At 34.5% G+C, this 13,568-nt stretch overlaps 1 protein-coding gene across 1 annotated transcript in view; it reads right to left on the minus strand.

Moving 5' to 3' along the window:
• Positions 1–13,568, minus strand: part of CTNNAL1 (catenin alpha like 1) — a 1,837,423-nt gene that overhangs the window by 815,705 nt on the left and 1,008,150 nt on the right. The window lies entirely within an intron of this gene.

The following is a 13,568-nucleotide window of genomic DNA, read 5'->3' on the forward strand; positions in this document are numbered from 1 at the left end:
TTAAAAAAAAAAGAAAGCACTTTAATATAAAGCCTGAATTTGAGTACACAGAGTGCTTGGTGTCCTCGGGTAATCCCCCTAGAAAAGACAAAAAAGACTTTTGCTGGCAACTGCCTTCCTTATGATGCTGGGTTGAAGGGAGATGCTGGCTTGCTTGTCCCTGTCATAGTGGGGGATGGTTATGTGGGAAGTATTTTGAAACGTGGACACATATCTTAAAAGATCTAGAATTTTTGTAAGCATGTAACTTCTTTGTCTGGTAAGAAATGGGTCCATCATAGGTAAGAGGACAGATTCCCAGCAATAAATCTGGATGGCATATCCCCCAAACACGATCTTTGCCTAGGAGTGGTCTGTCATTTGTAATGCTTGGTGAAAGTATGCAGATTTGACCAGTAGAATATAGCAGAAATATGTGTCGAGACATTCTTTAGGAAAGTGATAGAGTTGGCCACTGCTCTTGTGGAAAGGACTTAGAGTAATATGGGCTGATGAGGTCTCCCTTTAATATAGCAAAATTTGATGCAACTTGACAGCCATCTGGACCAGGATGACCTTGGATACTGAAAGGCCATATCTTAGTGGAGAAAAGGAAAATAAGTGTTGGTAAATCTTCTGACTGCTTGGTTCCTACTAATATAGAACCTTAAAATTCTGCTGACATCCATGTACTGGAAAATGTATTCCCACCTTGTTCTGGCAGCTAGACAAGAAAACCAGAGATAGACGGACTGCTTTTGACTGATTTACATTGCAACTTTACAGTTGTAATGGCTTTGTTCAGAGCACCAGTGTGTGCTTATGAAAGAGAAGATATGATGATTTGCTATTCCAATACTCTTCAGGCTGAAGCAATGGCTACTAGGAAGCTCATCTTCCAAGACAGATACTTGAGGTTGGCCTTAGACACAAGTATTAAAGGGGACTTCTAGGATGAAATAGAGATTCTGAAGAGGCACGTAGTTTCAAGGCAGGTGGCCAAAGGTGAAAACTATCCTGAGAAAGGTTTTCTAACCTATAGTGCTGCTCAGAAGGTAGCATGCTGGCCCATATGATAACCTGAAATTGCTGCTAAATTAACATTTAACTATAGAATAGCTGAGCCCTGCTACATACTGTAGCATCTAATCCACAGGAACTGCTTTAAGGTTGATTTCTCTTTGCAATTGCCAGTTAAAGAATTTTTTCCATTAACATTTGTACATTTTTTTCGTAGAAGGCTTCAGCAAGGACATCAACATTCCTATATTCTTGACAGCAGATTTGTGATAATAAGGAGTTAACGGCCAGGGGAGGATTAAATTGGCGTGTATTTATATTACACTGAAAACTACTACTAAGGAATTTAACAGAATAGTGCGATAGGTATGCAGCTTCCTGAAGGGATAATTATTCAGGTTTGAGGACTGGAAGTTATGCAAAAGTGCAAAAGTGAAGATGTATCAGGGGGACCTAGAAGGGAAAATACAACAAAGAAGGGTATTATTTCTTCAGAAATATTTACAAAGTAAAATAAGAACTGGTGCAGACTCGGACGACTTCAAACACAGCTCGAACAATTCTTCTTTTATTACAAGAAAAATCTTCCACAGATTACATCCACAGGTTAAGCGCTTTCAACTGCCTATACACAGTCTTCATCAGAACCAGATAACTTGATAAACTCCCTGTTTATATATTAAATACATCAAAAAAGGCGCCAACTTATTTAAAGCTACAACTCTCCATAATTCAATATTAAAATGTTTAAATATTTAAATAAATACACCAAATATTTCAACTCATCCATGTTAATTAATCAAGTAAAAAACACAATATGTCTGTAATACATCATGTATAATAAAATATAGTACATTTTAATGTTGTTAATATAAAAATCATATTGCATTTTAACTAATTCTAAAAAATTGTTAAAATAGTATCACACTAAATGTGAATTTCATTAAATTCTAATCTACTATAGAATACTTAACCTAATATTAAAAAAGGTTTAATACTAATGCTATCATTAATGCCAGGTGGTCTAGTGGCATCTGTATATATTTGCCACTTACTTTCTTTCAACGCCAAGGACATTTTCCAGTCCCCTCCATATAAATGACTGAAAACCTGGTCAATAATAGCAAATTTAAATAGATGTTCTTCACCTTTCTCTTGTATATGCCTAGATAAAGCATTGTTCTTATCCTGTACTTGTATTTTGTAATAATGTTCATAAATACGTTTTTTCAATTGCCTTTCTGTTTTGCCTATGTAAAATGCCGGGCAGGCAATACAGGTGGCAAGATATACCACCTGTTTGGTGTTACAATTGCCTGCCCTGCACCTTACAAAGGTGTTGTTGATATCTGCCAGTCTTATGAATACTGCTTCATTAATACGACTACATTGTTTACATGTTCCACATTTTTTAGTGGTCTTCTGAATATCCTTAACTTTTCCATAGTTGTCAGCCCTTTCTAATAACCTTTTAATATTAGGAGCAGTTTTGTAAACAAATGATGGATAGCCCCCTAATTTAGTACCTATGTGGTTGGAGGCCGCGATCAAATCCCAATGTCTACATACAATGTCCTTTATGTAATTTACATACGGTGTGTACATTAATACGCACACCCTATTGTAAACCACATCCCTAGGTTCATTTTCCAACTTAACCGAATTTGTTTCTCCATTACTTTGATTGAATTTTCCCATCAAAGGTACATATTTTTTACCCCATTGTTTAGAGACATAATCTATTGTATCCTTTAACATTATCACAGGATATCCTCTGTTCTCAAACATCCTAAAAATCTCCTGCAATTCAGCATCCATAACTTCCCTTGTGGATGACATGCGTGCCGCTCTGATACATTGCCCTTTAACAACGTTTTTAAAATGTATGATGGATGATTACTATTGAACTGAATATAATCATTTGAAAATGTGTTTTTTCTATAAATCCTTGATGTAAAACCTTCATCCGTATGGCTTATATATGTATCTAAATAAGCGATTCCCTGGCTACTTAAATTATGTGTAAACTTTAAAAATTGTGTTGTCCTGTTTATATACTCCATAAATTCACCTATTGTCTCCTTTTGGCCCTTCCATAATATAAATAAATCATCTAGATATCTAGCATAAAATGCTATGTCTGTATAGAATCTACTTTTAAACAAAAATTCTGATTCCCATTCCAACCTTACAAGGTTGGCAAAAATGGGGGCACAAGACGCCCCCATAGCTACCCCCTTGCTCTGCCTAAAATATTCTCCTTGGAATGTAATATAATTATGATCTAATATTAATGCCATCATATCTGTTATTAAGCAAATCCTATCCCAACTTAAATCAGAGAACTTCCACAGACTATTGCAAAAATATTCTAGTCCGATATCCTTAGGTATACTTGAAAATAAGTCTATAACATCTATTGTCAAATAAGTTAGACCTGCATTCCACAAATCAGGTGTAAGTTTACCTAAGAAATTCCAAGAATCTATCATTAAATGTGGAATGTGTCTATAAACATGTTTGGTCCATCTATCAATAACCACCCCTATATTAAATGTTTTAGACTTAGAACCTGAAATAATAGGTCTAAATGGGGGGTTTTCTATAGATTTATAGACCTTAGGTATACCAATTATTTTGGCCAAAATAGGGTAATCAATTTTCATAAACATATATATTTCATTCGAAATTCTATTATCTAATAGATATTCTTCTAGGGCCAAATCAATTCTTTTATATCCAATATTGATTTGATTAATAGAAACTTCTTCATAGTTACCAGACTCATGCAATAAATTATGTATTTCCATGTTGTAATCCAACGTATAATAAACTACAATGCCTCCCCCCTTATCGGGCTTCATGATTCTTATATCTTTATTATGCATCAACTGGTTCAGACAATTCCGTTCACTTACTGTTAAATTATCTTGATATGTATTATTATATGGATTATCTTTTCCATTCCTTATTTTTTTATTAAGCCAATATATATCTTTACATACCATTTTTTCAAATTGGGCTACTTGCAAACTGGATGCTGGAACATATGAACTTTTTTTCTTTAGTTCATTATTTATAATTACTTCATTATTAGCATCACTTTGTCCAAATTGTAACGCTAGATTCAGCCTTCTGCAATAAAATTTAATCTCCTTAATAGTATCCACTAAATTGATACCTATAGTGGGAATAAATTTCATACCTTTACTTAACAGCTGAACCAATACCTTACTGATATCTAAATCTGTGTAATTAAACACATTAAAACCATTGTGTGTGCTTAATATATGAGTAACATCATCTTTACAATTAATATCTTCCACTTCCACATTTCAGAGGATATCCTGTGATAATGTTAAAGGATACAGTAGATTATGTCTCTAAACAATGGGGTAAAAAATATGTACCTTTGATGGGAAAATTCAAACAAAGTAATGGAGAAACAAATTCGGTTAAGTTGGAAAATGAACCTAGGGATGTGGTTTACAATAGGGTGTGTGTATTAATGTACTCACCGTATGTAAATTACATAAAGGACATTGTATGTAGACATTGGGATTTGATCGTGGCCTCCAACCACATAGGTACTAAATTAGGGGGCTATCCATCATTTGTTTACAAAACTGCTCCTAATATTAAAAGGTTATTAGAAAGGGCTGACAACTATGGAAAAGTTAAGGATATTCAGAAGACCACTAAAAAATGTGGAACATGTAAACAATGTAGTCGTATTAATGAAGCAGTATTCATAAGATTGGCAGATATTAACAACACCTTTGTGAGGTGCAGGGCAGGCAATTGTAACACCAAACAGGTGGTATATCTTGCCACCTGTATTGCCTGCCCTGCATTTTACATAGGCAAAACAGAAAGGCAATTGAAAAAACGTATTTATGAACATTATTACAAAATACAAGTACAGGATAAAAACAATGCTTTATCTAGGCATATACAAGAGAAAGGTGAAGAACATCTATTTAAATTTGCTATTATTGACCAGGTTGTCAGTCATTTATATGGAGGGGACTGGAAAATGTCCTTGGCATTGAAAGAAAGTAAGTGGCAAATATATACAGACGCCACTAGACCACCTGGCATTAATGATAGCATTAGTATTAAACCTTTTTTAATATTAGGTTAAGTATTCTATAGTAGATTAGAATTTAATGAAATTCACATTTAGTGTGATACTATTTTAACAATTTTTTAGAATTAGTTAAAATGCAATATGATTTTTATATTAACAACATTAAAATGTACTATATTTTATTATACATGATGTATTACAGACATATTGTGTTTTTTACTTGATTAATTAACATGGATGAGTTGAAATATTTGGTGTATTTATTTAAATATTTAAACATTTTAATATTGAATTATGGAGAGTTGTAGCTTTAAATAAGTTGGCGCCTTTTTTGATGTATTTAATATATAAACAGGGAGTTTATCAAGTTATCTGGTTCTGATGAAGACTGTGTATAGGCAGTTGAAAGCGCTTAACCTGTGGATGTAATCTGTGGAAGATTTTTCTTGTAATAAAAGAAGAATTGTTTGAGCTGTGTTTGAAGTCGTCCGAGTCTGCACCAGTTCTTATTTTACTTTGTACGTGGTTATATAGTTGCTATTTGAGTGCTTCTTCAGAAATATTTGACAGAGTATTTGGTATGGAAGATGTAAATGTAGCACTATGAACTCTGACAGAATTTACATATTCTCCTCCAAGGTATTTAATTGAAAGCTTTAAAAAGCATCCAATAACTATTAAAGACCATGCACCGATAAAGACTAGGTTTAAGATGCAGGAAAATCAAGAAAAGGTCGGGCACTGTTGCTTCCCTACTTAAGGAATCAATAGTGAAAATGATTCAAGAGTTGTTACAGAAGATACACATTTATTCAGAAGAGATAGCTGGGGATAGGGATAAAATGAAAATGGAATTTAAAAATATGATAGAAAAGTGAGAGAAAGAAATATGAGAAGGAAATAATAGCAATTATTTAGGGATATTATCAAATGTTAGTGTATTCCAAATGACGGGAAATGTAAAAAAAAAAAAAAAAAAAAAAAACAAGAGGAGGATTAGTTATTGAGCACTAAAGGGAAAATATGGATAATATGCATTAAGAGGCTGCTGTTAAGCAAGTATTTTTAATAACACCACCAAAGCACGGCTATTAGCACAACAAATTAGGCAACAGAAAATAGAAAGATGTGCTGCCAGACTTAAGGAGTCTGTGACTAGAAAACAACCAAAGACTCTATGTAGGTACTAGAGATATTTCAGAAATTCTATGAAAATCTGTATGCAGAAGTGGAAAGGGGAAACCAAGAAGAGACACAAATAGAAATATTTATGAAAGACTTAAATATGCCAATTCTAGAGGAAGATGAGGCTCAAGAATTAATAGCTAAAGGGATGAGAAAAAAAACTGATATACAATAAATCAACAGGGAAGTTTTCGGGAGCAGGTGGCATTGTTGTGAATGAAAGAAAGTGATAAATATCTGGAAGGTTATATGTTTAACAATATTTTAAAAGGAGGTACAGTACCAGCAACTTGGAAGAAAGCTGTGGTGGCTGTTCTACCCAAAGAAGGTAAAGAAGCTTTAAACCCAACCTCATACAGACCAGTCTCAATTCTGAACCATGATTATACAATGGTTATGTCTATAGTACCTAAAAGAAAGACTAAGGTGTTCCCAGAACTGACACATATGGATCAAATCTGGTTTTGTGGAGGACAGGCAAACATTTGATAACATTAATACTACTTTGATGATACAAAGGGAAACAGAGTACAAGATTCCCACTCAAGTTGGTGGGTCTTGTTTCACAGAAGGCGTTCCATAGAGTTAGGAGATGGGCAATGGCAGCATTTGTGTTTCCAGATAGTAAAAAGAGGTTAATTATGAAGATATAGAAGGATCAGAAGCAGGAATTAAGGTAGGTGGGTTCTTCTTTAACAAACTGTATTTCAATAGAGAAACCAGGCATGGGTATCCCGTTTTCCCTTTATCTGTCTTAGTTTAGAACCATTGGCAAACAAAACAAGAGGCTCATATTCAAGGTTATAAGTAACATGGTACTCTATATATATATATATATATATATATATATATATATATATATATATATATATATTTTATATATTATTTGCAGATAATTCTATTTTATACTTGATAAAAACAGGAAAAGATATTTCAGTGATATGTGACATTTTGAGACAGTTTCAAGTGTTTCAGGATATAAAGTAAAAAACAAAGATAAAACAAAGGTGACAGTGGTAAGCTATGTTTACACACATGAAACTGGTTCAGCAATAAGCTTTTTTATATTCCAAGTAAGCTTCAGCTAATTCTTCCACATGTAGACAGCAACTGTTGGAGGTCTGATGGGAAAGGGAGGGGATACTTGGGACCATGTTATTTGGGAATGCAGCCAGTTGGTTGATTTTATCTTTATAGTCTGTTAGAAATGTTGGGAAGCAAATTATTTTAACTAAGGAAATGTATCTTTTAAGTTGGGATATAGAAACTGAACTGCCTATAAATAGTACGGCCCTAGAAAGTTTAATGTTGTTGGCTGCAAAAGCATACTAGAAAATAGAAAACAAGAGCTAAACCAACCATAACAGTATCACAGAATTTTGTAAAGGAGATAAAAACATTTTAGGTGGGATACTTAGAAAAGAGAAGAAACTACTTAGAAATAAATGGAATTGATGGGAACAATACATGCATAGTAATGGTCAAAAGGAAGGACTTGATCAATCTAAGTAATGTTAACTTGAATAATTGCATGTATAATGCAAGAAAAGGGAAAAAATGTATTTTTTATAACTCTATGCATGCCCATATCACTGTGCAGTATGTGAATTTAATAGAGGTGTTTGAGCAAAATCATTTTTTTCCCTATAAATCTGGATGCAAAGCTGGAGTTGTCTATGGAGTTTAAAAGTGAGAAATTTAAATGGGTGGATGATCAAGGGGGTCTGGTAAGTCTGCAGCTCTAGAGTCCCTATGAAACTGCATGGTGCTAACATGAGATATTTGCCTGCATACCTCCCAACTGTCCAGATTTTTCACCTCATATTTTTATCTGTTCCGCAAAATTTGTGGTTTTCTGGCACATCACTGAAGATTAAAGTCACTAAATAATGACATACATTTGAGTTTCATACTTCATATACTTCAAACTGCGGTGGTGGTGCTGCGGTAGCGTTGTCGCCTTACAGTAAGCCGCTGTCCTGTTTCAATTCTCAGCGAAAGCGTCTTCTGTGTGGAGACATGCATGAATGGGCATACCTTCGTTGAAGGTTGTGTGTCAGGGCTGGCAACTCGGCATGTAAAAATCTACTGCCAATCATTAGCGGACCGGAGTTCCGCTGTGGCAACCCCTAACCGGAAAAAGCCAAAAGACACAACAACAACAACTTCATATCCTTCAAAAATTGCATGGTAGTACAAATCCTGTTATTTTATCAAGTTTCTAAGTTTATAAGAGTAATATTTAAAATCGAAATCTATTTTGGGGCTTTGTCTCCCCATTATTTTAGGCTTCGTCCAGATTTCTTGTGCTAAGAGGTTGACAGGTATGCTTGCCTGGGCTAATCTGTTGCTGCTAAAATGTGGTTAATTAAAAAAGCCCAACAGTTGAGATCTGTCGTTAGGATGAGGAACGTTGTCAGGAAGGCAGAGAGACTATCCTTCAGATAATTATTCACCAGCATGTCCCTCTTGCTGTGTTACATCAGAATGAGGCAAAAGAAGCTGAAGTGTTTCACATTTGACAGTGACAAAGAAATCTAAAACCATCTCAAGAAAGTGCCTGTAAGTGCAGTTACATAAGTAAACATACCATAGCATTAGGCGTTTAAACAGATCACTGTTACAAATAACATAAGCTATATGGGTTGCACTACTAATCCTGCAGAGGATTTGACAACCATTCATCTTCCAAAGCTTAAGAGCAGCTTCTACATGACTTAACCGATGAACAGCTCAAGGAGACTGGTATAACATCACTCTCTAGGAAGACAAACCATCAGAGTAAGGGAAGCCAGAGTCTTGTTAGTTAAGTATAGGCTATATATGTGCTAACTGCAAAGAAATGGAAAATATCTACATCCTGGCAAAAAAAAAACATAATAAAAGAAGGGAGGAGGACAGGGATGCCCCCTCTCACCACATCTTTTTAATATATATCTTGAACCTCTCCTACTGTTTATCAACCAGAAAACCAATCACCATATACCAAGAGTTTTCAATACAGAAATAAAATGTTCAGCATTTGCAGATTACTTAAACATTTACTTCAAGCTCCCGAATAGCGATCTTCACAAAATTAGAAATTCAATAACCATTTTTTCCAATGCTGCTAATTATAAACCAAATCCCACAAAATCATCTATTTTCCCTCTAAATCCCCATAAACATCTGGAATCTTACTTCCCCTTATCTGACATTCCTGTCAAAAATTCAATCAAATATCTAGGAAGAAACTTTATCCACCCACACCAGGATTTAATGAAAGTAAACTTTAGTAAATAAAAGAAAATAACCTTGGTCACTCATGGCAGGTAAAAATAAAGAAAATTTATTAAACTGTTAGTGCTTTCAAGATTTAACTAACCGCTTCATCAGACATAAAATATCAAAGACACAATATTATTTAAAACCAAACCAATTAATGACATCATGCAGACAATCAAGTTCTTAAAGGCATAATGCCTTGACACATAAAAACCAAACAACAGTCCTATTTAATGTTTCACTGGTCTATCTTTTAAAAAACAAAGTCATGGCATTATGCCTTTAAGAACTTGATTTATTTATTCTGTTTTTGAGCCTTTACTGCTCATGCTGCAAGTTTTGAGCCGTCTTCAATTGCATTTATCTTATTCTGTTGGCTTATACTTGGACATGGCAGAAGGGGATGTGACTAACATCCAAGTGGAGCTACCTTACAATCCTGCAATGAAACAGAATGATTCCATGAGTGTTATACGTTGTTGGGCCAATATGTTAAGTGCTAGCACTAATCCATTACTATCAAATGGGATTTTGTCTCAGAATATCCCTAAAATACAAGATGAGAGTATGACAACTTCCTAGAAAAATATCAGACATTGAAAAACAAATTATACAAATACAAGCGGCTGCAATGGCAACACTTTCATTTTGAAGCTTCGTTGCAGCATAAAGTGGTGCCTAGTGGCCTAAGAGTATTGACTATGACCAGTTATGGTAAGACGTATCCTATATTACTTAGGGATTGGCAATTATTGAATCTTGGGCTTAGTGCACAATATATGCAGCTCCTTATTCAGTTCTTTCAACCACAAGAGAAGGAGCTGCTTGATGAAATAAATGCATTACAAAATGAAATATTGGACAGTTTTCCAGAGAATGTGATGGGAGATAAACTAGACTTATTATATGAAAATATTAAGTTATATGAAAAGAGACTACAAGCTACCAAAATACATAAACTTCAGAGAGACCTCCAAGATTTTGAAAAAGGGGCATTTTTTCATGGCCCAGGAACAGAAACATTACTGATTCACAGTCGGGAAACATGGAAATGGAAACGAGGGTTGAACAACCAATAGCAGTGTCAAAGGAAGTGCTAGCGTCTATTGCTCAGGTAGAAGCATCTACAATTAATACATTTAGTGCCAGTGATACAATGGTTTCGTGAACGGACCATATTGGGTCCGCACAACTAACAGAGGTCAGTAAGAAAACTAACACAAATCTCTCTAATGAGAGGATTGTTGGACTGCAAACCATGATATCAGGTCCTGTAGAGGCAGAACAACTGGAATCTTTCTCACAAACATGGATAATTTTTTTTTGTTGGAAGACCCACTCCTCATACAAGAACGCTCAAAAAGCAGAGGGAGGAGAGGGAGAGTTCGGCAGCTACAGAGCACCAGCAACCCAGGGAGCCAGGAACAGAGATGGAAGAGACAGGTTTAGTTATAAACATTTCTTCTCATTCATTGACCAAGACACAATTGTCTTTGTTATCTAAAGGTCTTAATTTTATTCCTGCCCAGAAAACAGACTTAGTAAAAGTCTTGAAAAGTTTAAAGTTGTTTGGGCGAACTTTAACTTTGAAAGCTATGTATAAAATTGATACATATATCTATGATGTATTTTAAAAACCTAGCACCTATATTCCACCTTCACATCCTATGGTGGAAGCGTTCATTGAACTATGTGAGAAACAAATTAGATATACATTAGCTAGTCCAGATAAAGTTAAATACCATATGTCAAAGGCTGAATATGCTGCATTGAATGAACTGAAGAATTTATGCAGTATAGAAATTAGACCAGCTGACAAGGGAGGGGGTGTTGTGATTTTAGATAAGGACCTTTATTTGCGGCATATGAGAATTTTATTGAATGATGTGGAGACTTACCTAAACATATCAAATGTAATTGTGAAAGGAATTATAGAGAAAGTCTCATTTTTAGTATTTGATTTATTATTAACTAATATGATCACTGAATCTTTGTTTAATTATTTCACTGTTGACAGTCCTTTAATTCCCAGTATGTATGGACTACCTAAAGTCCATAAATATCTTACGTTACCACCTATACATCCTATAGTCTCCAGTAAGGGCTGGGTGACTGAACCCCTATCTATATATGTGGAGAAGAATTTACATCCCCTTTTAGATCAATGTGATACCATTTTGAGAGATACCAAAATGTTTTTAAAGAACCTGTTCATTGAAAGATGTAGATTTCATGGTGACTATTGTTTTGTTACTATGGACATAGAATCATTATTTACTGTTATTCCAAATGAATGGGGAATAGCTAATATTATGAAATTTTTGAACAGTATAAACTGGAGTGATAGAAAGGTATCTCTTATATGTACTTTACTTGAAATGAGACTAGACAATAATGTTTTTATATTTCATAGTGAATTCGATTTGCAGAAGGTTGGCGTAGCTATGGGCACACCATGTGCCAATAGCTACACCAACCTATGCTTGGTTCAGTGGGAAATGGATTATGTCTTGTCAAATAATGCATTTACTAAACATCTTAGATGGTATACATGCTTTGTAGATGATGTTTTTTGCTATGGGATGGTACAGTGGAACAGTTCAATCAATTTATTACATACTTGCACACTACTACTAGATTCCTGAAGTTCACTTATGAATACTCATATAGTCACATTGATTTTTTAGATGTGAAGATCAATAGAGGGGAATTACATAACTTGCAAACAGGCTTATACAGGAAACCTGTCAGAAGGAATAACATGTTACATAACAGTAGCATGCATCCCCAACATGTGAAAAAGAATGTCCTTAAGGGACAGGTCTTTAGAATAATGAGGCTCTTTAATGATGACATTCATTTAGAAAGGGCTCTATCAGATTTTAAGCGAGAATTTCTTAGTAGGGGATATAAAGCTGTTGAAATTGACAGATGCATCAAAGAAGCCTGGGAAGAAAGACATAATAGGTGTAGACCCTATTATTGGGAAACAGTTGCAATAGGTATAAATGGGGATGAAAATTAATGTGGAACAGAACATATTCCTATTAGAGTCACCCTTCCATATTCTAGTGATATCAGCAGAGTATGTGATATTGTGAAGGCTAGCTGGAACATCCTTAACACTATAGATGATTTTAAAGATATAATAGGTGAAACACTGTCCTTCTCTTTTAGGAATAACTTATCAATGAAAAGACACCTATGTCATAATTTGAATAGGAAGAAAGGACTATATTCAGATATAGCTGGAACTCATAAATGTAGGAGTTGTAGTGCTTGCAAGTATACATATGTAGGGAATTCTTTTCAACACCCCTCTCTGCACTTTAACATTGATTTTAATTTTTATGCTGACTGAAGAACGAGCAACTTAGTTTACTTTAGTTTTTGTAAAGTCTGTTATGCTTTTTACGTTGGGAAAACCAATCATATGTTAAAAGATAGGATGTTGGAACATTATAGAGACATTTGTAATACTAAAGAAACTAGTGCCTTGGCGCAACATGTCCTTAAAGAAGGTCCAAACCATACTTTTAGTTTTTTTGTGTTAGAGGTGCAAGAAGAGGGAATAAGGGGAGGAGATTTTAAGAATAAGACAGAAGTGGCCGAACAGAAATGGATAATGCGGCTTCAGGCTGATAAATTTATAGGACTTAATACTAAAGTCTCTCTAAAACCTTTTTAAAATATAGACTGTTGAAACATTAAATAGGACTGTTTGTTTTTTATGTGTCATGGCATTATGCCTTTAAGAATTTGATTGTCTACATGATGTCATTAACAGGTTTGGTTTTAAATAATATTGTGTCTTTGATATTCTATGTCTGATGAAGCAGTTAAACCGTGGAAAGTGCTAACATTTTAATAAATTTTCTTTATTTTTACCTGTTGTGAGTGACCGAGGTTATTTTCTTTTATTTATTCTGTTTTTGAGCCTTTACTGGTCACCCTGCAAGTTTTGACCCATCTTCAATTGCAAACCTTAGTAAAGTCTGGGAACAAATAAACAATGATTTATCTAGCTGGA

The sequence above is a fragment of the Protopterus annectens genome, chromosome 3.part0 (assembly GCF_019279795.1).
Source record: "Protopterus annectens isolate FY-2018-M chromosome 3.part0, PAN1.0, whole genome shotgun sequence".
Lineage (NCBI taxonomy): Eukaryota > Metazoa > Chordata > Ceratodontiformes > Protopteridae > Protopterus > Protopterus annectens.